The 24631-nt window shown below is 43.3% G+C and overlaps 22 non-coding genes and 2 pseudogenes across 22 annotated transcripts; all 24 read left to right on the plus strand.

Moving 5' to 3' along the window:
• The first annotated feature begins 2361 nt into the window (after positions 1–2361).
• On the plus strand, positions 2362–2525 carry LOC135048438 (U1 spliceosomal RNA). The gene has a single exon (XR_010240312.1). It is a non-coding gene; the product is annotated as a U1 spliceosomal RNA (small nuclear RNA).
• Positions 2526–2677: 152 nt separating this feature from the next.
• Positions 2678–2819, plus strand: LOC135048449 (U1 spliceosomal RNA; annotated as a pseudogene).
• A 692-nt stretch (positions 2820–3511) lies between these two features.
• On the plus strand, positions 3512–3675 carry LOC135048428 (U1 spliceosomal RNA). The gene has a single exon (XR_010240302.1). It is a non-coding gene; the product is annotated as a U1 spliceosomal RNA (small nuclear RNA).
• Positions 3676–3827: 152 nt separating this feature from the next.
• On the plus strand, positions 3828–3990 carry LOC135048446 (U1 spliceosomal RNA). The gene has a single exon (XR_010240319.1). It is a non-coding gene; the product is annotated as a U1 spliceosomal RNA (small nuclear RNA).
• Positions 3991–4655: 665 nt separating this feature from the next.
• LOC135048429 (U1 spliceosomal RNA) lies at positions 4656–4819 on the plus strand. The gene has a single exon (XR_010240303.1). It is a non-coding gene; the product is annotated as a U1 spliceosomal RNA (small nuclear RNA).
• Positions 4820–4971: 152 nt separating this feature from the next.
• Positions 4972–5134, plus strand: LOC135048439 (U1 spliceosomal RNA). Its single transcript, XR_010240313.1, has one exon. It is a non-coding gene; the product is annotated as a U1 spliceosomal RNA (small nuclear RNA).
• Positions 5135–5805: 671 nt separating this feature from the next.
• LOC135048427 (U1 spliceosomal RNA) lies at positions 5806–5969 on the plus strand. The gene has a single exon (XR_010240301.1). It is a non-coding gene; the product is annotated as a U1 spliceosomal RNA (small nuclear RNA).
• A 152-nt stretch (positions 5970–6121) lies between these two features.
• LOC135048447 (U1 spliceosomal RNA) lies at positions 6122–6284 on the plus strand. Its single transcript, XR_010240320.1, has one exon. It is a non-coding gene; the product is annotated as a U1 spliceosomal RNA (small nuclear RNA).
• A 672-nt stretch (positions 6285–6956) lies between these two features.
• LOC135048435 (U1 spliceosomal RNA) lies at positions 6957–7120 on the plus strand. Its single transcript, XR_010240309.1, has one exon. It is a non-coding gene; the product is annotated as a U1 spliceosomal RNA (small nuclear RNA).
• A 152-nt stretch (positions 7121–7272) lies between these two features.
• On the plus strand, positions 7273–7414 carry LOC135048451 (U1 spliceosomal RNA; annotated as a pseudogene).
• Positions 7415–8106: 692 nt separating this feature from the next.
• LOC135048432 (U1 spliceosomal RNA) lies at positions 8107–8270 on the plus strand. Its single transcript, XR_010240306.1, has one exon. It is a non-coding gene; the product is annotated as a U1 spliceosomal RNA (small nuclear RNA).
• A 152-nt stretch (positions 8271–8422) lies between these two features.
• LOC135048443 (U1 spliceosomal RNA) lies at positions 8423–8585 on the plus strand. The gene has a single exon (XR_010240316.1). It is a non-coding gene; the product is annotated as a U1 spliceosomal RNA (small nuclear RNA).
• A 671-nt stretch (positions 8586–9256) lies between these two features.
• LOC135048433 (U1 spliceosomal RNA) lies at positions 9257–9420 on the plus strand. The gene has a single exon (XR_010240307.1). It is a non-coding gene; the product is annotated as a U1 spliceosomal RNA (small nuclear RNA).
• A 152-nt stretch (positions 9421–9572) lies between these two features.
• On the plus strand, positions 9573–9735 carry LOC135048440 (U1 spliceosomal RNA). Its single transcript, XR_010240314.1, has one exon. It is a non-coding gene; the product is annotated as a U1 spliceosomal RNA (small nuclear RNA).
• Positions 9736–10406: 671 nt separating this feature from the next.
• On the plus strand, positions 10407–10570 carry LOC135048437 (U1 spliceosomal RNA). Its single transcript, XR_010240311.1, has one exon. It is a non-coding gene; the product is annotated as a U1 spliceosomal RNA (small nuclear RNA).
• Positions 10571–10722: 152 nt separating this feature from the next.
• On the plus strand, positions 10723–10885 carry LOC135048448 (U1 spliceosomal RNA). Its single transcript, XR_010240321.1, has one exon. It is a non-coding gene; the product is annotated as a U1 spliceosomal RNA (small nuclear RNA).
• A 671-nt stretch (positions 10886–11556) lies between these two features.
• Positions 11557–11720, plus strand: LOC135048430 (U1 spliceosomal RNA). Its single transcript, XR_010240304.1, has one exon. It is a non-coding gene; the product is annotated as a U1 spliceosomal RNA (small nuclear RNA).
• A 152-nt stretch (positions 11721–11872) lies between these two features.
• Positions 11873–12035, plus strand: LOC135048444 (U1 spliceosomal RNA). Its single transcript, XR_010240317.1, has one exon. It is a non-coding gene; the product is annotated as a U1 spliceosomal RNA (small nuclear RNA).
• A 671-nt stretch (positions 12036–12706) lies between these two features.
• Positions 12707–12870, plus strand: LOC135048434 (U1 spliceosomal RNA). Its single transcript, XR_010240308.1, has one exon. It is a non-coding gene; the product is annotated as a U1 spliceosomal RNA (small nuclear RNA).
• A 152-nt stretch (positions 12871–13022) lies between these two features.
• On the plus strand, positions 13023–13185 carry LOC135048445 (U1 spliceosomal RNA). The gene has a single exon (XR_010240318.1). It is a non-coding gene; the product is annotated as a U1 spliceosomal RNA (small nuclear RNA).
• A 671-nt stretch (positions 13186–13856) lies between these two features.
• Positions 13857–14020, plus strand: LOC135048436 (U1 spliceosomal RNA). The gene has a single exon (XR_010240310.1). It is a non-coding gene; the product is annotated as a U1 spliceosomal RNA (small nuclear RNA).
• Positions 14021–14172: 152 nt separating this feature from the next.
• Positions 14173–14335, plus strand: LOC135048441 (U1 spliceosomal RNA). The gene has a single exon (XR_010240315.1). It is a non-coding gene; the product is annotated as a U1 spliceosomal RNA (small nuclear RNA).
• A 671-nt stretch (positions 14336–15006) lies between these two features.
• On the plus strand, positions 15007–15170 carry LOC135048431 (U1 spliceosomal RNA). The gene has a single exon (XR_010240305.1). It is a non-coding gene; the product is annotated as a U1 spliceosomal RNA (small nuclear RNA).
• A 152-nt stretch (positions 15171–15322) lies between these two features.
• On the plus strand, positions 15323–15485 carry LOC135048450 (U1 spliceosomal RNA). Its single transcript, XR_010240322.1, has one exon. It is a non-coding gene; the product is annotated as a U1 spliceosomal RNA (small nuclear RNA).
• Positions 15486–24631: the final 9146 nt, after the last annotated feature.

Genomic DNA, 24631 nt, shown 5'->3' on the forward strand with positions numbered 1-24631 from the left:
TTAGTGTGTACGGCTATTAACCAAAAGGTTGGTGGTTCAATCCCACCCAGGGACGTAATTGACCTTGTTATCAGATTTTGGTGATCTTTAAGTAGACAAGTCAAATTTCATACCCCCTGTTATGGTGTAGGGTACCTGGCCTTCTCTGATGTAATCAGAGTTAGATTTGATTCAGTGATTTTATAAAAACATCTAGGAAGCACAATTTAGCAGTGGGTTGCAGAGAAAAAGAAATATGCTGGCAAAAAAATCAAATTGCGTGATTAAACAGCTCTTCATTTTCTGGCTTTATTTTTATGCTAACAAATTTGTTCTCTGAAAAGTGTCCACAAAGCCAAGTCTCTGATTAACACCTTTGTAGGGATGGTTTTTCACCTATTACTAAATTAAACTTGCTTCATTGGAAAGGCAGCAAGATGTATCCTCATTTCAATGTCTACTGAAATAATACAGGTTGACACCAGGAAACATTAACGCCACTGCATCCTTGCTGCTTTCTCATGTGGAAGTCTGTTTAATGTGAAAACAAGGTGATATCTAATTAGCACACAGGTAAGGAATTAAGAAAATCTTTATTTAAGGGTGAAGATGTTTCTCACAAAATTGTTGACCCAATGCATCATTGAAATTCAAGCTGGAAAGATGATTTTAATATATCACTTGTACATTTTGTATTGCTCTTCTGGTGACAATGTAGTTTGTTTTTGTCAATTACCATTTTAATAATAGGGTAAAGAAAATGAAGTGGATTTTTGAAAGAAAACAATACTGTCAATATACTATTAAAACAAATTAAAATGGTAAAAGTTATTGTACTTTAAGTAAAAATAAAACAGACAAAATATCAATCCCAGTTTTGGATTACTTTAATTAACAAACAAAAAAATGCATATAGCAGAGGATAGTTTCAATCTGCCTACCTCTGGGTTATGGGCCCAGCATGCTTCCATTGCAGTACTCTGCTGCACATGTAAGTTCAAGAGATCCTGAAGCACTCACTCATCATGGGAAAGTACCAATGTGTTTCTTCGTTGGTTGATGGAAGAAACATCTTACAAAAACTTTCCAGATTATTGACTTTTTAAAGTTTTTCTAGGAAACGTTTTAGATGAATGCTTATTAGCCTTTGTCAGTAAGGACTTTTGCAAAGTGTCTCTGTGGCGCAATCAGTTAGTATGTACGGCTATTAACCAAAAGGTTGGTGGTTCAATCCCACCCAGGGACCTAATTGACCTTGTTATCAGATTTTGGTGATCTTTAAGTAGACAGTCAAAATTTCATACCCCCTTTTATGGTGTAGGGTACCTGGCCTTCTCTGATGTAATCAGAGTTAGATTTGATTCAGTGATTTTATAAAAACAGCTAGGAAGCACAATTTAGCAGTGGGTTGCAGAGAAAAAAAATATGCTGGCAGAAAAATCCAATTGAGTGATTAAACAGCTCTTTATTTTCTGGCTTTATTTTTATGCTAACAAATTTGTTCTCTGAAAAGTGTCCACAAAGCCAAGTCTCTGATTAACACCTTTGTAAGGATGGTTTTTCACCTATTACTAAATTAAACTTGCTTCATTGGAAAGGCAGCAAGATGCATCCTCATTTCAATGTCTACTGAAATAATACAGGTTGACACCAGGAAACATTAACGCCACTGCATCCTTGCTGCTTTCTCATGTGGAAGTCTGTTTAATGTGAAAACAAGGTGATATCTAATTAGCACACAGGTAAGGAATTAAGAAAATCTTTATTTAAGGGTGAAGATGTTTCTCACAAAATCGTTGCCCCAATGCATCATTGAAATTCAAGCTGGAAAGATGATTTTAATATATCACTTGTACATTTTGTATTGCTCTTCTGGTGACAATGTAGTTTGTTTTTGTCAATTACCATTTTAATAATAGGGTAAAGAAAATGAAGTGGATTTTTGAAAGAAAACAATACTGTCAATATACTATTAAAACAAATTAAAATGGTAAAAGTTATTGTACTTTAAGTAAAAATAAAAGAGACAAAATATCAATCCCAGTTTTGGATTACTTTAATTAACACAAAAAAAATGCATATAGCAGAGGATAGTTTCAATCTGCCTACCTCTGGGTTATGGGCCCAGCATCACTGTATGCAAATCCGTCTTCTGCAGACCTTCCCCCAGGAATGCTTGTACTAGTTGTTGCATTTGGTTTGTTGTTTGGGGGTGCTTCAGTATTAGGCAGCCTTCTGCCCTCCCATGTTCATTTGAAAATATGTGTTCTCCCTGCAGTTGTTGTCCCCAGATGAGAGTTCCCTTGTGCTGCCTCAGTTGAATCGCCTTTACTTGACAGAGATGTGCCTGAGCAGCGGCCCTCCCCAGCCCTATCCCAAATCATACTTATTTTGCATAGGAGATATCATGGTCATGAAGATTGTTCTCCCAGGGTGAGGTTCATTCATTGCATTCTGGGTATGATGACCCCTGTGATTTCCCCAAATATGGGAAACTCGACTGCATTATTTGTGGTAGTGGGGGACTGTGTTTGTGCTTTCCTCTGGTCAGCTCTGGTAAAAGTCAGATTTCTTTGTCTCAGATCTTCCTCTAGCCTTGTTCTTCTTTCGAGAGTTCCCTTGTGCTGCCTCAGTTGGATCTCCTTCACTTGACAGGGGGGTGCCCGAGCAGCGACCCTCCCCAGCTCTAGCCCAACTCCTACTTACCTGCCAGGTGAGATACTATGATCAGGAAGGTGCTTCTCCCAGGGCAAGGCTCACCCATTGCACTCTGGGTGTGCTGCCCCTTTGATTTCCCCAAATGTGGGACACTTGACTGCATAATTTGTGTTTCCCCTGGTCGGCTCTCATATAATTCAGATCTCTTTGTCTCAGGTCTCTCTTCAGCCTAGTTTGCTGTCTGTTTCCACTTCTCTTTTCTTGAGCCGCTCCCTTCTATGCCCTTGCACACTAGCCTGACTTCTCCCATCTGCTTACTTTGTGCCTTCCAACGCACAATGCGAACTACAGGTAGTGCTGCAGGGCCCACACCCTTTTACTTGCCTTACAGAGCAGCTCTGGAGCTGTTACAGTGCCCAGCTGCTGCAAGAAATCAGCTTGAATGCTTCAGGGGCTGGGGCATAGCCAACATGAGCCCCACACCGAAGGAGGGTGGAGGTGTTTAATGCGAACTAGGGGTCATCCAAGCGCCGCAAAAGGCCGCCATGCCCTGCATGCCCCTTTTCTCTTTTCATATGCAGACGAGGGTTGAAGCCAACTTTGACCCACTGCTTGGATGACATCACCATATGCAAATCCATCTGCTGCAGGCCTTCCCCCAGGAATGCTTGCACTAGTTGTTGCATTTGGTTTGTTGTTTGGGGGTGCTTCAGTATTAGGCAGCCTTCTGCCCTCCCATGTTCATCTGAAAATATGTGTTCTCCCTGCAGTTGTTGTCCCCAGATGAGAGTTCCCTTGTGCTGCCTCAGTTGAATCTCCTTTACTTGACAGAGATGTGCCTGAGCAGCGGCCCTCCCCAGCCCTATCCCAAATCATACTTATTTTGCATAGGAGATACCATGGTCATGAAGATTGTTCTCCCAGGGTGAGGTTCATTCATTGCATTCTGGGTATGCTGACCCCTGTGATTTCCCCAAATGTGGGAAACTCGACTGCATTATTTGTGGTAGTGGGGGACTGTGTTTGTGCTTTCCTCTGGTCAGCTCTGGTAAAAGTCAGATTTCTTTGTCTCAGATCTTCCTCTAGCCTTGTTCTTCTTTCGAGAGTTCCCTTGTGCTGCCTCAGTTGGATCTCCTTCACTTGACAGGGGGGTGCCCGAGCAGCGACCCTCCCCAGCTCTAGCCCAACTCCTACTTACCTGCCAGGTGAGATACTATGATCATGAAGGTGCTTCTCCCAGGGCAAGGCTCATCCATTGCACTCTGGGTGTGCTGCTCCTGTGATTTCCCCAAATGTGGGAAACTTGACTGCATAATTTGTGTTTCCACTGGTCGGCTTTCATATAATTCAGATCTCTTTGTCTCAGGTCTCTCTCCAGCCTAGTTTGCTGTCTGTTTCCACTTCTTTTTTTTTGAGCCCCTCCCTTCTATACCCTTGTGCACTATCCTGACTTCTACTCCTGTCTGCTTACTTTGTGCCTTCCAATGCACAATGCAAACTACAGGTAGTGCTGCAGGGCCCACAACCTTTTACTTGCCTTACAGAGCAGCTCTGGAGCTGTTACAGTGCCAAGCTGCTGCAAGAAATCAGCTTGAATGCTGGGGCATTGCCAATATGAGCCCCACACCGAAGGATGGTGGGGGTGTTTAATGCGAACTAAGGGTCATCCAAGCGCCGCAAAAGGCCGCCATGCCCTGCATACCCCTTTTCTCTTTTCATATGCAGATGAGGGTTCCAGCCAACTTTGGCCCACTGCTTGGATGACATCACTGTATGCAAATCCGTCTTCTGCAGACCTTCCCCCAGGAATGCTTGTACTAGTTGTTGCATTTGGTTTGTTGTTTGGGGGTGCTTCAGTATTAGGCAGCCTTCTGCCCTCCCATGTTCATTTGAAAATATGTGTTCTCCCTGCAGTTGTTGTCCCCAGATGAGAGTTCCCTTGTGCTGCCTCAGTTGAATCTCCTTTACTTGACAGAGATATGCCTGAGCAGCGGCCCTCCCCAGCCCTATCCCAAATCATACTTATTTTGCATAGGAGATACCATGGTCATGAAGATTGTTCTCCCAGGGTGAGGTTCATTCATTGCATTCTGGGTATGCTGACCCCTGTGATTTCCCCAAATGTGGGAAACTCGACTGCATTATTTGTGGTAGTGGGGGACTGTGTTTGTGCTTTCCTCTGGTCAGCTCTGGTAAAAGTCAGATTTCTTTGTCTCAGATCTTCCTCTAGCCTTGTTCTTCTTTCGAGAGTTCCCTTGTGCTGCCTCAGTTGGATCTCCTTCACTTGACAGGGGGGTGCCCGAGCAGCGACCCTCCCCAGCTCTAGCCCAACTCCTACTTACCTGCCAGGTGAGATACTATGATCAGGAAGGTGCTTCTCCCAGGGCAAGGCTCACCCATTGCACTCTGGGTGTGCTGCTCCTGCGATTTCCCCAAATGTGGGACACTTGACTGCATAATTTGTGTTTCCTCTGGTCGGCTCTCGTATAATTCAGATCTCTTTGTCTCAGGTCTCTCTCCAGCCTAGTTTGCTGTCTGTTTCCACTTCTCTTTTCTTGAGCCGCTCCCTTCTATGCCCTTGCGCACTATCCTGACTTCTCCCGTCTGCTTACTTTGTGCCTTCCAACGCACAATGCGAACTACAGGTAGTGCTGCAGGGCCCACACCCTTTTAGTTGCCTTACAGAGCAGCTCTGGAGCTGTTACAGTGCCCAGCTGCTGCAAGAAATCAGCTGGAATGCTTCAGGGGCTGGGGCATTGCCAACATGAGCCCCACACCGAAGGAGGGTGGGGGTGTTTAATGCGAACTGAGGGTCATCCAAGCGCCGCAAAAGGCCGCCATGCCCTGCATACCCCTTTTCTCTTTTCATATGCAGATGAGGGTTCCAGCCAACTTTGGCCCACTGCTTGGATGACATCACTGTATGCAAATCCGTCTTCTGCAGACCTTCCCCCAGGAATGCTTGTACTAGTTGTTGCATTTGGTTTGTTGTTTGGGGGTGCTTCAGTATTAGGCAGCCTTCTGCCCTCCCATGTTCATTTGAAAATATGTGTTCTCCCTGCAGTTGTTGTCCCCAGATGAGAGTTCCCTTGTGCTGCCTCAGATGAATCTCCTTTACTTGACAGATATATGCCTGAGCAGCGGCCCTCCCCAGCCCTATCCCAAATCATACTTATTTTGCATAGGAGATACCATGGTCATGAAGATTGTTCTCCCAGGGTGAGGTTCATTCATTGCATTCTGGGTATGCTGACCCCTGTGATTTCCCCAAATGTGGGAAACTCAACTGCATTATTTGTGGTAGTGGGGGACTGTGTTTGTGCTTTCCTCTGCTCAGCTCTGGTAAAAGTCAGATTTCTTTGTCTCAGATCTTCCTCTAGCCTTGTTCTTCTTTCGAGAGTTCCCTTGTGCTGCCTCAGTTGGATCTCCTTCACTTGACAGGGGGGTGCCCTAGCAGCGACCCTCCCCAGCTCTAGCCCAACTCCTACTTACCTGCCTGGTGAGATATTATGATCAGGAAGGTGCTTCTCCCAGGGCAAGGCTCACCCATTGCACTCTGGGTGTGCTGCTCCTGCGATTTCCCCAAATGTGGGGCACTTGACTGCATAATTTGTGTTTCCTCTGGTCGGCTCTCGTATAATTCAGATCTCTTTGTCTCAGGTCTCTCTCCAGCCTAGTTTGCTGTCTGTTTCCACTTCTCTTTTCTTGAGCCGCTCCCTTCTATGCCCTTGCGCACTATCCTGACTTCTCCCGTCTGCTTACTTTGTGCCTTCCAACGCACAATGCGAACTACAGGTAGTGCTGCAGGGCCCACACCCTTTTACTTGCCTTACAGAGCAGCTCTGGAGCTGTTACAGTGCCCAGCTGCTGCAAGAAATCAGCTTGAATGCTTCAGGTGCTGGGGCATAGCCAACATGAGCCCCACACCGAAGGAGGGTGGAGGTGTTTAATGCGAATTAGGGGTCATGCAAGCGCCGCAAAAGGCCGCCATGCCCTGCACATCCCTTTTTTCTTTTCATATGCAGACGAGGGTTGAAGCCAACTTTGACCCACTGCTTGGATGACATCACCATATGCAAATCCATCTGCTGCAGGCCTTCCCCCAGGAATGCTTGCACTAGTTGTTGCATTTGGTTTGTTGTTTTTTGGGTGCTTCAGTATTAGGCAGCCTTCTGCCCTCCCATGTTCATCTGAAAATATGTGTTCTCCCTGCAGTTGTTGTCCCCAGATGAGAGTTCCCTTGTGCTGCCTCAGTTGAATCGCCTTTACTTGACAGAGATGTGCCTGAGCAGCGGCCCTCCCCAGCCCTATACCAAATCATACTTATTTTGCATAGGAGATATCATGGTCATGAAGATTGTTCTCCCAGGGTGAGGTTCATTCATTGCATTCTGGGTATGATGACCCCTGTGATTTCCCCAAATGTGGGAAACTCGACTGCATTATTTGTGGTAGTGGGGGACTGTGTTTGTGCTTTCCTCTGGTCAGCTCTGGTAAAAGTCAGATTTCTTTGTCTCAGATCTTCCTCTAGCCTTGTTCTTCTTTCGAGAGTTCCCTTGTGCTGCCTCAGTTGGATCTCCTTCACTTGACAGGGGGGTGCCCGAGCAGCGACCCTCCCCAGCTCTAGCCCAACTCCTACTTACCTGCCAGGTGAGATACTATGATGATGTAGGTGCTTCTCCCAGGGCAAGGCTCACCCATTGCACTCTGGGTGTGCTGCCCCTTTGATTTCCCCAAATGTGGGAAACTTGACTGCATAATTTGTGTTTCCCCTGGTCGGCTCTCATATAATTCAGATCTCTTTGTCTCAGGTCTCTCTTCAGCCTAGTTTGCTGTCTGTTTCCACTTCTCTTTTCTTGAGCCGCTCCCTTCTATGCCCTTGCGCACTATCCTGACTTCTCCCATCTGCTTACTTTGTGCCTTCCAACGCACAATGCGAACTACAGGTAGTGCTGCAGGGCCCACACCCTTTTACTTGCCTTACAGAGCAGCTCTGGAGCTGTTACAGTGCCCAGCTGCTGCAAGAAATCAGCTTGAATGCTTCAGGGGCTGGGGCATAGCCAACATGAGCCCCACACCGAAGGAGGGTGGAGGTGTTTAATGCGAACTAGGGGTCATCCAAGCGCCGCAAAAGGCCGCCATGCCCTGCACGCCCCTTTTCTCTTTTCATATGCAGATGAGGGTTGAAGCCAACTTTGACCCACTGCTTGGATGACATCACCATATGCAAATCCATCTGCTGCAGGCCTTCCCCCAGGAATGCTTGTACTAGTAGTTGCATTTGGTTTGTTGTTTGGGGGTGCTTCAGTATTAGGCAGCCTTCTGCCCTCCCATGTTCATCTGAAAATATGTGTTCTCCCTGCAGTTGTTGTCCCCAGATGAGAGTTCCCTTGTGCTGCCTCAGTTGAATCTCCTTTACTTGACAGAGATGTGCCTGAGCAGCGGCCCTCCCCAGCCCTATCCCAAATCATACTTATTTTGCATAGGAGATACCATGGTCATGAAGATTGTTCTCCCAGGGTGAGGTTCATTCATTGCATTCTGAGTATGCTGACCCCTGTGATTTCCCCAAATGTGGGAAACTCGACTGCATTATTTGTGGTAGTGGGGGACTGTGTTTGGGCTTTCCTCTGCTCAGCTCTGGTAAAAGTCAGATTTCTTTGTCTCAGATCTTCCTCTAGCCTTGTTCTTCTTTCGAGAGTTCCCTTGTGCTGCCTCAGTTGGATCTCCTTCACTTGACAGGGGGGTGCCCGAGCAGCGACCCACCCCAGCTCTAGCCCAACTCCTACTTACCTGCCAGGTGAGATACTATGATCAGGAAGGTGCTTCTCCCAGGGCAAGGCTCACCCATTGCACTCTGGGTGTGCTGCTCCTGTGATTTCCCCAAATGTGGGAAACTTGACTGCATAATTTGTGTTTCCTCTGGTCGGCTCTCGTATAATTCAGATCTCTTTGTCTCAGGTCTTTCTCCAGCCTAGTTTGCTGTCTGTTTCCACTTCTCTTTTCTTGAGCCGCTCCCTTCTATGCCCTTGCGCACTATCCTGACCTCTCCCGTCTGCTTACTTTGTGCCTTCCAACGCACAATGCATACTACAGGTAGTGCTGCAGGGCCCACACCCTTTTACATGCTTTACAGAACAGCTCTGGAGCTGTTACAGTGCCCAGCTGCTGCAAGAAATCATCTTGAATGCTTCAGGGGCTGGGGCAAAGCCAACATGAGCCCCACACCGAAGGAGGGTGGAGATGTTTAATGCGAATTAAGGGTCATCCAAGCGCCACAAAAGGACGCCATGCCCTGCACATCCCTTTTTTGTTTTCATATGCAGACGAGGGTTGAAGCCAACTTTGACCCACTGCTTGGATGACATCACCATATGCAAATCCATCTGCTGCAGGCCTTCCCCCAGGAATGCTTACACTAGTTGTTGCATTTGGTTTGTTGTTTGGGGGTGCTTCAGTATTAGGCAGCCTTCTGCCCTCCCATGTTCATCTGAAAATATGTGTTCTCCCTGCAGTTGTTGTCCCCAGATGAGAGTTCCCTTGTGCTTCCTCAGTTGAATCTCCTTTACTTGACAGAGCTGTGCCTGAGCAGCGGCCCTCCCCAGCCCTATCCCAAATCATACTTATTTTGCATAGGAGATACCATGGTCATGAAGATTGTTCTCCCAGGGTGAGGTTCATTCATTGCATTCTGGGTATGCTGACCCCTGTGATTTCCCCAAATGTGGGAAACTCGACTGCATTATTTGTGGTAGTGGGGGACTGTGTTTGTGCTTTCTTCTGGTCAACTCTGGTAAAAGTCAGATTTCTTTGTCTCAGATCTTCCTCTAGCCTTGTTCTTCTTTCGAGAGTTCCCTTGTGCTGCCTCAGTTGGATCTCCTTCACTTGACAGGGGGGTGCCCGAGCAGCGACCCTCCCCAGCTCTAGCCCAACTCCTACTTACCTGCCAGGTGAGATACTATGATCAGGAAGGTGCTTCTCCCAGGGCAAGGCTCACCCATTGCACTCTGGGTGTGCTGCTCCTGCGATTTCCCCAAATGTGGGACACTTGACTGCATAATTTGTGTTTCCTCTGGTCGGCTCTCGTATAATTCAGATCTCTTTGTCTCAGGTCTCTCTCCAGCCTAGTTTGCTGTCTGTTTCCACTTCTCTTTTCTTGAGCCGCTCCCTTCTATGCCCTTGCGCACTATCCTGACTTCTCCCGTCTGCTTACTTTGTGCCTTCCAACGCACAATGCGAACTACAGGTAGTGCTGCAGGGCCCACACCCTTTTAGTTGCCTTACAGAGCAGCTCTGGAGCTGTTACAGTGCCCAGCTGCTGCAAGAAATCCGCTTGAATGCTTCAGGTGCTGGGGCATAGCCAACATGAGCCCCACACCTAAGGAGGGTGGAGGTGTTTAATGCGAATTAGGGGTCATGCAAGCGCCGAAAAAGGCCGCCATGCCCTGCACATCCCTTTTTTCTTTTCATATGCAGACGAGGGTTGAAGCCAACTTTGACCCACTGCTTGGATGACATCACCATATGCAAATCCATCTGCTGCAGGCCTTCCCCCAGGAATGCTTGCACTAGTTGTTGCATTTGGTTTGTTGTTTGGGGGTGCTTCAGTATTAGGCAGCCTTCTGCCCTCCCATGTTCATCTGAAAATATGTGTTCTCCCTGCAGTTGTTGTCCCCAGATGAGAGTTCCCTTGTGCTGCCTCAGTTGAATCTCCTTTACTTGACAGAGATGTGCCTGAGCAGCGGCCCTCCCCAGCCCTATCCCAAATCATACTTATTTTGCATAGGAGATACCATGGTCATGAAGATTGTTCTCCCAGGGTGAGGTTCATTCATTGCATTCTGGGTATGATGACCCCTGTGATTTCCCCAAATGTGGGAAACTCGACTGCATTATTTGTGGTAGTGGGGGACTGTGTTTGTGCTTTCTTCTGGTCAACTCTGGTAAAAATCAGATTTCTTTGTCTCAGATCTTCCTCTAGCCTTGTTCCTCTTTCGAGAGTTCCCTTGTGCTGCCTCAGTTGGATCTCCTTCACTTGACAGGGGGGTACCCGAGCAGCGACCCTCCCCAGCTCTAGCCCAACTCCTACTTACCTGCCAGGTGAGATACTATGATCATGTAGGTGCTTCTCCCAGGGCAAGGCTCACCCATTGCACTCTGGGTGTGCTGCCCCTGTGATTTCCCCAAATGTGGGAAACTTGACTGCATAATTTGTGTTTCCCCTGGTCGTCTCTCGTATAATTCAGATCTCTTTGTCTCAGGTCTCTCTCCAGCCTAGTTTGCTGTCTGTTTCCACTTCTCTTTTCTTGAGCCGCTCCCTTCTATGCCCTTGCGCACTATCCTGACTTCTCCCGTCTGCTTACTTTGTGCCTTCCAACACACAATGCAAACTACAGGTAGTGCTGCAGGGCCCACACCCTTTTACTTGCCTCACAGAGCAGCTCTGGAGCTGTTACAGTACCCAGCTGCTGCAAGAAATCAGCTTGAATGCTTCAGGGGCTGGGGCATTGCCAACATGAGCCCCACACCGAAGGAGGGTGGAGGTGTTTAATGCGAACTAAGGGTCACCCAAGCGCCGCAAAAGGCCGCCATGCCCTGCACGCCCCTTTTCTCTTTTCATATGCAGACGAGGGTTGAAGCCAACTTTGACCCACTGCTTGGATGGCATTACCATATGCAAATCAATCTGCTGCAGGCCTTCCCCCAGGAATGCTTGCACTAGTTGTTGCATTTGGTTTGTTGTTTGGGGGTGCTTCGGTATTAGGCAGCCTTCTGCCCTCCCATGTTCATCTGAAAATATGTGTTCTCCCTGCAGTTGTTGTCCCCAGATGAGAGTTCCCTTGTGCTGCCTCAGTTGAATCTCCTTTACTTGACAGAGATGTGCCTGAGCAGCGGCCCTCCCCAGCCCTATCCCAAATCATACTTATTTTGCATAGGAGATACCATGGTCATGAAGATTGTTCTCCCAGGGTGAGGTTCATTCATTGCATTCTGGGTATGCTGACCCCTGTGATTTCCCCAAATGTGGGAAACTCGACTGCATTATTTGTGGTAGTGGGGGACTGTGTTTGTGCTTTCCTCTGCTCAGCTCTGGTAAAAGTCAGATTTCTTTGTCTCAGATCTTCCTCTAGCCTTGTTCTTCTTTCGAGAGTTCCCTTGTGCTGCCTCAGTTGGATCTCCTTCACTTGACAGGGGGGTGCCCGAGCAGCGACCCTCCCCAGCTCTAGCCCAACTCCTACTTACCTGCCAGGTGAGATACTATGATCAGGAAGGTGCTTCTCCCAGGGCAAGGCTCACCCATTGCACTCTGGGTGTGCTGCTACTGCGATTTCCCCAAATGTGGGAAACTTGACTGCATAATTTGTGTTTCCTCTGGTCGGCTCTCGTATAATTCAGATCTCTTTGTCTCAGGTCTTTCTCCAGCCTAGTTTGCTGTCTGTTTCCACTTCTCTTTTCTTGAGCCGCTCCCTTCTATGCCCTTGCGCACTATCCTGACCTCTCCCGTCTGCTTACTTTGTGCCTTCCAACGCACAATGCATACTACAGGTAGTGCTGCAGGGCCCACACCCTTTTACATGCTTTAAAGAACAGCTCTGGAGCTGTTACAGTGCCCAGCTGCTGCAAGAAATCATCTTGAATGCTTCAGGGGCTGGGGCATAGCCAACATGAGCCCCACACCGAAGGAGGGTGGAGATGTTTAATGCGAATTAAGGGTCATCCAAGCGCCACAAAAGGACGCCATGCCCTGCACATCCCTTTTTTCTTTTCATATGCAGACGAGGGTTGAAGCCAACTTTGACCCATTGCTTGGATGACATCACCATATGCAAATCCATCTGCTGCAGGCCTTCCCCCAGGAATGCTTACACTAGTTGTTGCATTTGGTTTGTTGTTTGGGGGTGCTTCAGTATTAGGCAGCCTTCTGCCCTCCCATGTTCATCTGAAAATATGTGTTCTCCCTGCAGTTGTTGTCCCCAGATGAGAGTTCCCTTGTGCTGCCTCAGTTGAATCTCCTTTACTTGACAGAGATGTGCCTGAGCAGCGGCCCTCCCCAGCCCTATCCCAAATCATACTTATTTTGCATAGGAGATACCATGGTCATGAAGATTGTTCTCCCAGGGTGAGGTTCATTCATTGCATTCTGGGTATGCTGACCCCTGTGATTTCCCCAAATGTGGGAAACTCGACTGCATTATTTGTGGTAGTGGGGGACTGTGTTTGTGCTTTCTTCTGGTCAACTCTGGTAAAAGTCAGATTTCTTTGTCTCAGATCTTCCTCTAGCCTTGTTCTTCTTTCGAGAGTTCCCTTGTGCTGCCTCAGTTGGATCTCCTTCACTTGACAGGGGGGTGCCCGAGCAGCGACCCTCCCCAGCTCTAGCCCAACTCCTACTTATCTGCCAGGTGAGATACTATGATCAGGAAGGTGCTTCTCCCAGGGCAAGGCTCACCCATTGCACTCTGGGTGTGCTGCTCCTGCGATTTCCCCAAATGTGGGACACTTGACTGCATAATTTGTGTTTCCTCTGGTCGGCTCTCGTATAATTCAGATCTCTTTGTCTCAGGTCTCTCTCCAGCCTAGTTTGCTGTCTGTTTCCACTTCTCTTTTCTTGAGCCGCTCCCTTCTATGCCCTTGCGCACTATCCTGACTTCTCCTGTCTGCTTACTTTGTGCCTTCCAACGCACAATGCGAACTACAGGTAGTGCTGCAGGGCCCACACCCTTTTAGTTGCCTTACAGAGCAGCTCTGGAGCTGTTACAGTGCCCAGCTGCTGCAAGAAATCAGCTTGAATGCTTCAGGTGCTGGGGCATAGCCAACATGAGCCCCACACCTAAGGAGGGTGGAGGTGTTTAATGCGAATTAGGGGTCATGCAAGCGCCGCAAAAGGCCGCCATGCCCTGCACATCCCTTTTTTCTTTTCATATGCAGACGAGGGTTGAAGCCAACTTTGACCCACTGCTTGGATGACATCACCATATGCAAATCCATCTGCTGCAGGCCTTCCCCCAGGAATGCTTGCACTAGTTGTTGCATTTGGTTTGTTGTTTGGGGGTGCTTCAGTATTAGGCAGCCTTCTGCCCTCCCATGTTCATCTGAAAATATGTGTTCTCCCTGCAGTTGTTGTCCCCAGATGAGAGTTCCCTTGTGCTGCCTCAGTTGAATCGCCTTTACTTGACAGAGATGTGCCTGAGCAGCGGCCCTCCCCAGCCCTATCCCAAATCATACTTATTTTGCATAGGAGATATCATGGTCATGAAGATTGTTCTCCCAGGGTGAGGTTCATTCATTGCATTCTGGGTATGATGACCCCTGTGATTTCCCCAAATGTGGGAAACTCGACTGCATTATTTGTGGTAGAGGGGGACTGTGTTTGTGCTTTCCTCTGGTCAGCTCTGGTAAAAGTCAGATTTCTTTGTCTCAGATCTTCCTCTAGCCTTGTTCTTCTTTCGAGAGTTCCCTTGTGCTGCCTCAGTTGGATCTCCTTCACTTGACAGGGGGGTGCCCGAGCAGCGACCCTCCCCAGCTCTAGCCCAACTCCTACTTACCTGCCAGGTGAGATACTATGATCAGGAAGGTGCTTCTCCCAGGGCAAGGCTCACCCATTGCACTCTGGGTGTGCTGCTCCTGCGATTTCCCCAAATGTGGGACACTTGACTGCATAATTTGTGTTTCCTCTGGTCGGCTCTCGTATAATTCAGATCTCTTTGTCTCAGGTCTCTCTCCAGCCTAGTTTGCTGTCTGTTTCCACTTCTCTTTTCTTGAGCCGCTCCCTTCTATGCCCTTGCGCACTATCCTGACTTCTCCCGTCTGCTTACTTTGTGCCTTCCAACGCACAATGCGAACTACAGGTAGTGCTGCAGGGCCCACACCCTTTTACTTGCCTTACAGAGCAGCTCTGGAGCTGTTACAGTGCCCAGCTGCTGCAAGAAATCAGCTTGAATGCTTCAGGTGCTGGGGCATAGCCAACATGAGCCCCACACCTAAGGAGGGTGGAGGTGTTTAATGCGAATTAGGGGTCATGCAAGCGCCGCAAAAGGCCGCCATGCCCTGCACATCCCTTTTTTCTTTTCATATGCAGACGAGGGTTGAAGCCAACTTTGACCCACTGCTTGGATGACATCACCATATGCAAATCCATCTGCTGCAGGCCTTCCCCCAGGAATGCTTGCACTAGTTGTTGCATTTGGTTTGTTGTTTGGGGGTGCTTCAGTATTAGGCAGCCTTCTGCCCTCCCATGTTCATCTGAAAATATGTGTTCTCCCTGCAGTTGTTGTCCCCAGATGAGAGTTCCCTTGTGCTGCCTCAGTTGAATCTCCTTTACTTGACAGAGATGTGCCTGAGCAGCGGCCCTCCCCAGCCCTATCCCAAATCATACTTATTTTGCATAGGAGATACCATGGTCATGAAGATTGTTCTCCCAGGGTGAGGTTCATTCATTGCATTCTGGGTATGCTGACCCCTGTGATTTCCCCAAATGTGGGAAACTCGACTGCATTATTTGTGGTAGTGGGGGACTGTGTTTGTGCTTTCCTCTGGTCAGCTCTGGTAAAAGCCAGATTTCTGTGTCTCAGATCTTCCTCTAGCCTTGTTCTTCTTTCGAGAGTTCTCTTGTGCTGCCTCAGTTGGATCTCCTTCACTTGACAGGGGGGTGCCCGAGCAGCGACCCTCCTCAGCTCTTGCCCAACTCCTACTTACCTGCCAGGTGAGATACTATGATCATGAAGGTGCTTCTCCCAGGGCAAGGCTCACCCATTGCACTCTGTGTGTGCTGCTCCAGCTATTTCCCCAAATGTGGGAAACTCGACTGCATAATTTGTGTTTCCCCTGGTCGGCTCTCGTATAATTCAGATCTCTTTGTCTCAGGTCTCTCTCCAGCCTAGTTTGCTGTCAGTTTCCACTTCTCTTTTCTTGAGCCGCTCCCTTCTATGCCCTTGCGCACTATCCTGACTTCTCCCGTCTGCTTACTTTGTGCCTTCCAACGCACAATGCGAACTACAGGTAGTGCTGCAGGGCCCACACCCTTTTAGTTGCCTTACAGAGCAGCTCTGGAGCTGTTACAGTGCCCAGCTGCTGCAAGAAATCAGCATGAATGTTCTTCGTTGATTGATGGAAGAAACATCTTACAAAAACTCTCCAGATTATTGACTTTTTAAAGTTTTTCTAGGAAACGTTCTAGATGAATGCTTATTAGCGTTTGTCAGAATGTAAGTTTGCAAAGTGTCTCTGTGGCGCAATCAGTTAGCGTGTTCGGTTATTATCTAAAAGGTTGGTGGTTCAATCCCACCCAGGGACGTAATTTACCTTGTGATCAGATTTTGGTGATCTTAAAGTAGACAAGTCAAAATTTCAAACCCCCTGTTATGGTGTGGGTACCTGGCCTTCCCTGATGTAATCAGAGTTAGATTTGATTCAGTGATTTTATAAAAACAGCTAGGAAGCACAATTTAGCAGTAGGTTGCAGAGAAAAAAAAAATATGCTGGCAGAAAAATCCAATTGAGTGAATAAACAGCTCTTCATTTTCTGGCTTTATTTTTATGCTAACAAATTTGTTCTCTGAAAAGTGTCCACAAAGCCAAGTCTCTGATTAACACCTTTGTAAGGATGGTTTTTCACCTATTACTAAATTAAACTTGCTTCATTGGAAAGGCAGCAAGATGCATCCTCATTTCAATGTCTACTGAAATAATACAGGTTGACACCAGGAAACATTAACGGCACTGCATCCTTGCTGCTTTCTCATGTGGAAGTCTGTTTAATGTGAAAACAAGGTGATATCTAATTAGCACACAGGTAAGCAATTAAGAAAATCTTTATTTAAGGGTGAAGATGTTTCTCACAAAATCGTTGCCCCAATGCATCATTGAAATTCAACCTGGAAAGATGATTTTAATATATCACTTGTACATTTTGTATTGCTCTTCTGGTGACAATGTAGTTTGTTTTTGTCAATTACCATTTTAATAATAGGGTAAAGAAAATTAAGTGGATTTTTGAAAGAAAACAATACTGTCAATATACTATTAAAACAAATTAAAATGGTAAAAGTTATTGTACTTTAAGTAAAAATAAAAGAGCAAAAATATCCATCCCAGTTTTGGATTACTTTAATTAACAAAAAAAATGCATATAGCAAAGGATAGTTTCAATCTGCCTACCTCTGGGTTATGGGCCCAGCATGCTTCCATTGCAGTACTCTGCTGCACATGTAAGTGCAAGAGATCCTGAAGCACTCACTCATCATGGGAAAGTACCAATGTGTTTCTTTGTTGGTTGATGGAAGAAACATCTTACAAAAACTCTCCAGATTATTGACTTTTTAAAGTTTTTCTAGGAAACGTTCTAGATGAATGCTTATTAGCCTTTGTCAGTATGTACTTTTTGCAAAGTGTCTCTGTGGCGCAATTGGTTAGTGTGTACGGCTATTAACCAAAAGGTTGGTGGTTAAATCCTACCCAGGGACGTAATTGACCTTGTGATCAGATTTTGGTAATATTTAAGTAGACAAGTCAAAATTTCAAACCCCCTCTTATTGTGTAGGGTACCTAGCCTTCTCTGATGTAATCAGAGTTAGATTTGATTCAGTGATTTTATAAAAACAGCTAGGAAGCACAATTTAGCAGTGGGTTGCAGAGAAAAAGAAATATGCTGGCAAAAAAATCCAATTGAGTGATTAAACAGCTCTTCATTTCTGGCTTTATTTTTATGCTAACAAATTTGTTCTCTGAAAAGTGTCCACAAAGCCAAGTCTCTGATTAACACCTTTGTAGGGATGGTTTTTCACGTATTACTAAATTAAACTTGCTTCATTGGAAAGGCAGCAAGATGCATCCTCATTTCAATGTCTACTGAAATAATACAAGTTGACACCAGGAAACATTAACGCCACTGCATCCTTGCTGCTTTCTCATGTGGAAGTCTGTTTAATGTGAAAACAAGGTGATATCTAATTAGCACACAGGTAAGGAATTAAGAAAATCTTTATTTAAGGGTGAAGATGTTTCTCACAAAATCGTTGCCCCAATGCATCATTGAAATTCAAGCTGGAAAGATGATTTTAATATATCACTTGTACATTTTGTATTGCTCTTCTGGTGACAATGTAGTTTGTTTTTGTCAATTACCATTTTAATAATAGGGTAAAGAAAATTAAGTGGATTTTTGAAAGAAAACAATACTGTCAATATACTATTAAAACAAATTAAAATGGTAAAAGTTATTGTACTTTAAGTAAAAATAAAAGAGCAAAAATATCAATCCCAGTTTTGGATTACTTTAATTAACAAAAAAAAATGCATATAGCAAAGGATAGTTTCAATCTGCCTACCTCTGGGTTATGGGCCCAGCATGCTTCCATTGCAGTACTCTGCTGCACATGTAAGTGCAAGAGATCCTGAAGCACTCACTCATCATGGGAAAGTACCAATGTGTTTCTTCGTTGGTTGATGGAAGAAACATCTTACAAAAACTCTCCAGATTATTGACTTTTTAAAGTTTTTCTAGGAAACGTTCTAGATGAATGCTTATTAGCCTTTGTCAGTATGTACTTTTGCAAAGTGTCTCTGTGGCGCAATTAGTTAGTGTGTAAGGCTATTAATCAAAAGGTTGGTGGTTCAATCTCACCCAGGAATGTAATTGACCTTGTGATCAGATTTTGGTGATATTTAAGTAGACAAGTCAAAATTTCAAACCCCCTCTTATTGTGTAGGGTACCTGGCCTTCTCTGATGTAATCAGAGTTAGATTTGATTCAGTGATTTTATAAAAAACAGCTAGGAAGCACAATTTAGCAGTGGGTTGCAGATAAAAAAAATATGCTGGCAGAAAAATCCAATTGAGTGATTAAACAGCTCTTCATTTTCTGGCTTTATTTTTATGCTAACAAATTTGTTCTCTGAAAAGTGTCCACAAAGCCAAGTCTCTGATTAACACCTTTGTAGGGATGGTTTTTCACCTATTACTAAATTAAACTTGCTTCATTGGAAAGGCAGCAAGATGCATCCTCATTTCAATGTCTACTGATATAATACAGGTTGACACCAGGAAACATTAACGCCACTGCATCCTTGCTGCTTTCTCATGTGGAAGTCTGTTTAATGTGAAAACAAGGTGATATCTAATTAGCACACAGGTAAGGAATTAAGAAAATCTTTATTTAAGGGTGAAGATGTTTCTCACAAAATCGTTGCCCCAATGCATCATTGAAATTCAAGCTGGAAAGATGATTTTAATATATCACTTGTACATTTTGTATTGCTCTTCTGGTGACAATGTAGTTTGTTTTTGTCAATTACCATTTTAATAATAGGGTAAAGAAAATTAAGTGGATTTTTGAAAGAAAACAATACTGTCAATATACTATCAAAACAAATTAAAATGGTAAAAGTTATTGTACTTTAAGTAAAAATAAAAGAGCCAAAATATCAATCCCAGTTTTGGATTACTTTAATTAACAAAAAAAATGCATATAGCAAAGGATAGTTTCAATCTGCCTACCTCTGGGTTATGGGCCCAGCATGCTTCTATTGCAGTACTCTGCTGCACATGTAAGTGCAAGAGATCCTGAAGCACTCACTCATCATGGGAAAGTACCAATGTGTTTCTTCATTGGTTGATGGAAGAAACATCTTACAAAAACTCTCCAGATTATTGACTTTTTAAAGTTTTTCTAGGAAACGTTCTAGATGAATGCTTATTAGCCTTTGTCAGTATGTACTTTTGCAAAGTGTCTCTGTGGCGCAATTGGTTAGTGTGTAAGGCTATTAACCAAAAGGTTGGTGGTTCAATCCCACCCAGGGACGTAATTGACCTTGTGATCAGATTTTGGTGATATTTAAGTAGACAAGTCAAAATTTCAAACCCCATCTTATTGTGTAGGGTACCTGGCCTTCTCTGATGTAATCAGAGTTAGATTTGATTCATTGATTTTATAAAAACAGCTAGGAAGCACAATTTAGCAGTGGTTTGCAGAGAAAAAAAATATGCTGGCAGAAAAATCCAATTGAGTGATTAAACAGATCTTCATTTTCTGGCTTTATTTTTATGCTAACAAATTTGTTCTCTGAAAAGTGTCCACAAAGCCAAGTCTCTGATTAACACCTTTGTAAGGATGGTTTTTCACCTATTACTAAATTAAACTTGCTTCATTGGAAAGGCAGCAAGATGCATCCTCATTTCAATGTCTACTGAAATAATACAGGTTGACACCAGGAAACATTAACGCCACTGCATCCTTGCTGCTTTCTCATGTGGAAGTCTGTTTAATGTGAAAACAAGGTGATATCTAATTAGCACACAGGTAAGGAATTAAGAAAATCTTTATTTAAGGGTGAAGATGTTTCTCACAAAATCGTTGCCCCAATGCATCATTGAAATTCAAGCTGGAAAGATGATTTTAATATATCACTTGTACATTTTGTATTGCTCTTCTGGTGACAATGTAGTTTGTTTTTGTCAATTACCATTTTAATAATAGGGTAAAGAAAATTAAGTGGATTTTTGAAAGAAAACAATACTGTCAATATACTATTAAAACAAATTAAAATGGTAAAAGTTATTGTACTTTAAGTAAAAATAAAAGAGCAAAAATATCAATCCCAGTTTTGGATTACTTTAACAAAAAAAATGCATATAGCAAAGGATAATTTCAATCTGCCTACCTCTGGGTTATGAGCCCAGCATGCTTCCATTGCAGTACTCTGCTGCACATGTAAGTGCAAGAGATCCTGAAGCACTCACTCATCATGGGAAAGTACCAATGTGTTTCTTCATTGGTTGATGGAAGAAACATCTTACAAAAACTCTCCAGATTATTGACTTTTTAAAGTTTTTCTAGGAAACGTTCTAGATGATTGCTTATTAGCCTTTGTCAGTATGTACTTTTGCAAAGTGTCTCTGTGGCGCAATTGGTTAGTGTGTAAGGCTATTAACCAAAAGGTTGGTGGTTCAATCCCACCCAGGGACGTAATTGACCTTGTGATCAGATTTTGGTGATATTTAAGTAGACAAGTCAAAATTTCAAACCCCATCTTATTGTGTAGGGTACCTGGCCTTCTCTGATGTAATCAGAGTTAGATTTGATTCATTGATTTTATAAAAACAGCTAGGAAGCACAATTTAGCAGTGGTTTGCAGAGAAAAAAAATATGCTGGCAGAAAAATCCAATTGAGTGATTAAACAGCTCTTCATTTTCTGGCTTTATTTTTATGCTAACAAATTTGTTCTCTGAAAAGTGTCCACAAAGCCAAGTCTCTGATTAACACCTTTGTAAGGATGGTTTTTCACCTATTACTAAATTAAACTTGCTTCATTGGAAAGGCAGCAAGATGCATCCTCATTTCAATGTCTACTGAAATAATACAAGTTGACACCAGGAAACATTAACGCCACTGCATCCTTGCTGCTTTCTCATGTGGAAGTCTGTTTAATGCGAAAACAAGGTGATATCTAATTATCACACAGGTAAGGAATTAAGAAAATCTTTATTTAAGGGTGAAGATGTTTCTCACAAAATCGTTGCCCTAATGCATCATTGAAATTCAAGCTGGAAAGATGATTTTAATATATCACTTGTACATTTTGTATTGCTCTTCTGGTGACAATGTAGTTTGTTTTTGTCAATTACCATTTTAATAATAGGGTAAAGAAAATTAAGTGGATTTTTGAAAGAAAACAATACTGTCAATATACTATCAAAACAAATTAAAATGGTAAAAGTTATTGTACTTTAAGTAAAAATAAAAGAGCCAAAATATCAATCCCAGTTTTGGATTACTTAAATTAAAAAAAAAAGCATACAGCAGAGGATAGTTTCAATCTGCCTACCTCTGGGTTATGAGCCCAGCATGCTTCCATTGCTGTACTCTGCTGCACATGTAAGTGCAAGAGATCCTGAAGCACTCACTCATCATGGGAAAGTACCAATGTGTTTCTTCGTTGGTTGATGGAAGAAACATCTTACAAAAACTCTCCAGATTATTGACTTTTTAAAGTTTTTCTAGGAAACGTTTTAGATGAATGTTTATTAGCCTTTGTCAGTATGCACTTTTGCAAAGTGTCTCTGTGGCGCAATCAGTTAGTGTGTACGGCTATTAACTAAAAGGTTGGTGGTTCAATCCCACCCAGAGATGTAATTGATCTTGTTATCAGATTTTGGTGATCTTTCAGTAGACAAGTCAAAATTTCAAACCCCCTCTTATGGTGTAGGGTACCTGGCCTTCTCTGATGTAATCAGAGTTAGATTTGATTCATTGATTTTATAAAAACAGCTAGGAAGCACAATTTAGCAGTGGGTTGCAGAGAAAAAGAAATATGCTGGCAAAAAAATCAAATTGCGTGATTAAACAGCTCTTCATTTTCTGGCTTTATTTTTATGCTAACAAATTTGTTCTCTGAAAAGTGTCCACAAAGCCAAGTCTCTGATTAACACCTTTGTATGGATGGTTTTTCACCTATTACTAAATTAAACTTGCTTCATTGGAAAGGCAGCAAGATGCATCCTCATTTCAATGTCTACTGAAATAATACAGGTTGAAACCAGGAAACATTAACGCCACTGCATCCTTGCTGCTTTCTCATGTGGAAGTCTGTTTAATGTGAAAACAAGGTGATATCTAATTAGCACACAGGTAAGGAATTACGAAAATCTTTATTTAAGGGTGAAGATGTTTCTCACAAAATTGTTGCCCCAATGCATCATTGAAATTCAAGCTGGAAAGATGATTTTAATATATCACTTGTACATTTTGTATTGCTCTTCTGGTGACAATGTAGTTTTTTTTGTCAATTACCATTTTAATAATAGGGTAAAGAAAATGAAGTGGATTTTTGAAAGAAAACAATACTGTCAATATACTATTAAAACAAATTAAAATGGTAAAAGTTATTGTACTTTAAGTAAAAATAAAAGAGCAAAAATATCAATCCCAGTTTTGATTACTTAAATTAACAAAAAAAAATGCATATAGCAAAGAATAGTTTCAATCTGCCTACCTCTGGGTTATGGGTCCAGCATGCTTCCATTGCAGTACTCTGCTGCACATGTAAGTGCAAGAGATCCTGAAGCACTCACTCATCATGGGAAAGTACCAATGTGTTTATTTGTTGGTTGATGGAAGAAACATCTTACAAAAACTCTCCAGATTATTGATTTTTTAATGTTTTTCTAGGAAACGTTCTAGATGTATACTTATTAGCCTTTGTCAGTATGTACTTTTCGCAAAGTGTCTCTGTGGCGCAATCGGTTAGTGTGTTCGGCTATTAACCAAAAGGTTGGTGGTTCAATCCCACCCAGGGACGTAATTGACCTTGTGGTCAGATTTTGGTGATATTTAAGTAGACAAGTCAAATTTCAAACCCCCTCTTATTGTGTAGGGTACCTGGCCTTCTCTGATGTAATCAGAGTTAGATTTGATTCAGTGATTTTATAAAAAACAGCTAGGAAGCACAATTTAGCAGTGGGTTGCAGAGAAAAAAAATATGCTGGCAGAAAAATCCAATTGAGTGATTAAACAGCTCTTCATTTTCTGGCTTTATTTTTATGCTAACAAATTTGTTCTCTGAAAAGTGTGCACAAAGCCAAGTCTCTGATTAACACCTTTGTAAGGATGGTTTTTCACCTATTACTAAATTAAACTTGCTTCATTGGAAAGGCAGCAAGATGCATCCTCATTTCAATGTCTACTGAAATAATACAAGTTGACACCAGGAAACATTAACGCCACTGCATCCTTGCTGCTTTCTCATGTGGAAGTCTGTTTAATGTGAAAACAAGGTGATATCTAATTAGCACACGGGTAAGGAATTAAGAAAATCTTTATTTAAGGGTGAAGATGTTTCTCACAAAATTGTTGACCCAATGCATCATTGAAATTCATGCTGGAAAGATGAATTTAATATATCACTTGTACATTTTGTATTGCTCTTCTGGTGACAATGTAGTTTGTTTTTGTCAATTACCATTTTAATAATAGGGTAAAGAAAATGAAGTGGATTTTTGAAAGAAAACAATACTGTCAATATACTATTAAAACAAATTAAAATGGTAAAAGTTATTGTACTTTAAGTAAAAATAAAAGAGCCAAAATATCAATCCCAGTTTTGGATTACTTTAATTAACAAAAAAAAATGCATATAGCAGAGGATAGTTTCAATCTGCCTACCTCTGGGTTATGGGCCCAGCATGCTTCCATTGCTGTACTCTGCTGCACATGTAAGTGCAAGAGATCCTGAAGCACTCACTCATCATGGGAAAGTACCAATGTGTTTCTTCGTTGGTTGATAGAAGAAACATCTTACAAAAACTCTCCAGATTATTGACTTTTTTAAGTTTTTCTAGGAAACGTTTTAGATGAATGCTTATTAGCATTTGTCAGTATGTACTTTTGCAAAGTGTATCTGTGGCGCAATCAGTTAGTGTGTACGGCTATTAACCAAAAGGTTGGTGGTTCAATCCCACCCAGGGACGTAATTGACCTTGTTATCAGATTTTGGTGATCTTTAAGTAGACAAGTCAAATTTCATACCCCCTGTTATTGTGTAGGGTACCTGGCCTTCTCAGATGTAATCAGAGTTAGATTTGATTCAGTGATTTTATAAAAACATCTAGGAAGCACAATTTAGCAGTGGGTTGCAGAGAAAAAGAAATATGCTGGCAAAAAAATCAAATTGCGTGATTAAACAGCTCTTCATTTTCTGGCTTTATTTTTATGCTAACAAATTTGTTCTCTGAAAAATGTCCACAAAGCCAAGTCTCTGATTAACACCTTTGTAGGGATGGTTTTTCACCTATTACTAAATTAAACTTGCTTCATTGGAAAGGCAGCAAGATGCATCCTCATTTCAATGTCTACTGAAATAATACAGGTTGAAACCAGGAAACATTAACGCCACTGCATCCTTGCTGCTTTCTCATGTGGAAGTCTGTTTAATGTGAAAACAAGGTGATATCTAATTAGCACACAGGTAAGGAATTACGAAAATCTTTATTTAAGGGTGAAGA

The sequence above is a fragment of the Pseudophryne corroboree genome, unplaced genomic scaffold (genome assembly GCF_028390025.1).
Source record: "Pseudophryne corroboree isolate aPseCor3 unplaced genomic scaffold, aPseCor3.hap2 scaffold_971, whole genome shotgun sequence".
Classification (NCBI taxonomy): Eukaryota; Metazoa; Chordata; class Amphibia; order Anura; family Myobatrachidae; genus Pseudophryne; species Pseudophryne corroboree.